At 40.9% G+C, this 2,740-nt stretch overlaps 1 pseudogene; it reads right to left on the bottom strand.

The window, feature by feature from the left end:
* Positions 1-1,798: 1,798 nt before the first annotated feature.
* Positions 1,799-2,497, bottom strand: LOC139013499 (large ribosomal subunit protein uL13 pseudogene; annotated as a pseudogene).
* Positions 2,498-2,740: the final 243 nt, after the last annotated feature.

Raw genomic sequence — 2,740 nt, 5'->3', positions numbered from 1 at the left:
GAAAACGGAAGAGTAGAGTTTAGAGTGACACTATCTCACTCTTCAGGCAGGTTCAGGGTCAACTGACAGCGGAGTAGGAAGTCTGAGTCAATCCAACAGCTGAAGGGTCCACAGTCCTTGCTGCCTGACTGTTAATGGCTCCAGCAGGTGCAATAGGAGCAGCCCTAGGTGAGTCATTTTTCTATTGACTCAGGCTCTCCCATTTATGGGTTAGCTGGATCTAGTTATGACTTTTATCAAGAGTGGACAGGGCACATAGACACTGACAACAGTATGTTGATAGCCCGAGGGAAAGGGGGAGCGGGGATGGAAAGAGACTTTACTTTGGGAGATGGGCACGTGATGCAGTGTGCAGATGATATTTTGTGGAGTTGTACACTTGAAACCTGTATGGTTTTGTTAGTCAATGTCACCCCAATAAACTAAAAAAAAAAAAGAAGAAGAGTGGGCAGGGTTGAGCTGAATGGGTGAAGGTGGTCAAAAGGTATAAACTTCCAGTTGTAAACTAAATAAGTTCTGGGGATATAATGATGTAACGTACACATGTTATTTCCTTAGTTAATAATACTTTATTGTATACTTGAAAGTTGCTAGGAGAGTAGATCTCTAAAGTTCTCACAAGGGAAAAAATTTGTAACTGTGTGTGGTGATGGATATTAACTAGACGTACTGTGGTGCCCATTTTGTAATGTATACCTATATTGTGCACCTGAATCTAATATATATCAATTATACATCGATTTAAAAATAGAAGCATAGTGTAAAAAAAATAGTAAATCCACTACAAAAGGTATACCTGGATCCTGAGTCCAGAGATGTCTTGTTTAAACAAAAAAGGAATGTATGCTCAAGGATATGACCATCAGCCTGTTGATAAGTAAAGACTGGTATCCTAAAAAGGAAAGAAAAAATAAACTAAAGTCTTGATGTGCATTAACCAAACTTGCACACCCTAATAATTTACCAAATTGAGGTTGGAAGTCAGATGTCCAGACAGAGTCCAGTATTCTATTTCTTTTGCCAATTCTTACTCTATAGGCAATACATCATCAGAACACTTTATGTTTTAAAGTAGTCCTGTTGTTGTTGTTGTGTGTGTTTTTTTATAATTGCCACTACTTTTTCCACCTATTTATTCTTTCCACAAATTTTAGAATTATTTTGTTCCATTTCTTCTAGTTCCTTTTTTTAGAATCTATTGTTATAGCTGTATCCAGCTATATATAATGTTATTATCTTTTTAAATGGTACATTTAAAACTTTTTTCTATAGCTCCAAAGCTTCATAATTATATTTACTTAAATTCTATCTCTATTATTGGACATTTAAGTTATGTTATCTTTTTCACAATTTAAATAATTCCATAACAAATATCTTCATGCATATAATCCTTTCAAATCATGGATTTTCTCTTTAGAGTCATTTTTCTGAGGTAAAAATTATTGGGTCAAAGAAGTGGGAGCATTTTTAGGGGTTTGGTACAGAATGCCACATTGCTTTAGAAAAAGGTTATAACAATTTACACTCCCCACTAGTAATATGTACAGATAATACCACCGTTACCCTAGAACTGCCTGTTATATTTTGTGTATTTCAATTGGAAAACAGTTATACTTTATATTTTTGTTTGACCTGTACTTTTTTGATTACTAGTGATGTTGGACATTTTACCATCTATGAATTATGGATTATTCATGTCCTTTATTCATTTATATGTTGGAGTCATTTTTTCTACTAACTTTGTGAGCGTATGTTTGTTTGGGGTTGTTTTAGGAATTAACAGTCAATTTTATTAGTCTCAGCCCAGAAGTCCATGAGTCTTGAGGACCTCCGTGTAGCTGTCAGTTTTCTTCTCCACATTCTTTTCAGTCTGTTTCCGAGCCTCATGCGCTGCTTTTCTTCCCGAAATGGATCTTGGCCTTTTCCTTCCTCTTCTCCTCCAGAGTGGCTGTAACTGCCTGGTACTTCACAGGCAACCTCCTGAGCCAGGCGCCCTGGGTAGGCAAACTTCTATGTAGCCTTCATATGCACATCCTTGAGGGTAGCAGGAACCACCGTTCGCGTTTTCTTGTCTAAGGGCGGCAGGATCCCATCAAACACCTTGAGGTGGTCCCGAAGGCGAGGCCTCCCTGGGCCTTGTGCGGCAGCATGCATTGCAAGGTCCGCCAAAAGATGAGGCCCAGGGAGCCGAAGTGGGAAAGCTTGTGGAATGGGTTGGTGTTCATCCCCTGGTGGAGGAAGGTCAAGGACTTCAACTTGTTTCTGTATAAAATGCCAGAAATGTCAAGGCCCTCACAGCCCACAACCACCACCTTCCAACTCAGCAGGATCTGCTTGGCCATGATGGTCACCAGGTGGCCAGGAAATGGCATCGGCCATCGAGCTCTAGGGTCTGGCCCGGCCATCTTCTGCACCGGCCTGGCATAACCAACTTTGTGAGTTCTTGAGTGTTTAGCTCTTTACAGTGAATGCTATGGTGTGCCACCCAGAGCCCCATTAAAGATGAGAGCTCTCATTCCCCCACTGCTATGCAGTGTAACTGCTACCATTTTGCAACTGCTTCCCTCTCTGGTTTTCAGGAAAGGGAGCGCCTTGCCTGAGCCCTCTCTCTGGCCCTCCCAAGGATCTGTGCAGTGGAGACCAAATTTCTTGACTTAATTTGAGATGATTCTGAAGGGCCATCTAAGCCTCAGCTGCTGCTATGTCACCTCTCAGCGTCTCCCAGTCCTGCAACACTCAA

The sequence above is a fragment of the Myotis yumanensis genome, unplaced genomic scaffold, assembly GCF_028538775.1.
Source record: "Myotis yumanensis isolate MYYU_CA2020_CCGP unplaced genomic scaffold, mMyoYum1.0.hap1 SCAF_7, whole genome shotgun sequence".
In the NCBI taxonomy this organism is placed as follows: domain Eukaryota; kingdom Metazoa; phylum Chordata; class Mammalia; order Chiroptera; family Vespertilionidae; genus Myotis; species Myotis yumanensis.
This window is presented reverse-complemented; position numbering and strand designations above follow the sequence as displayed.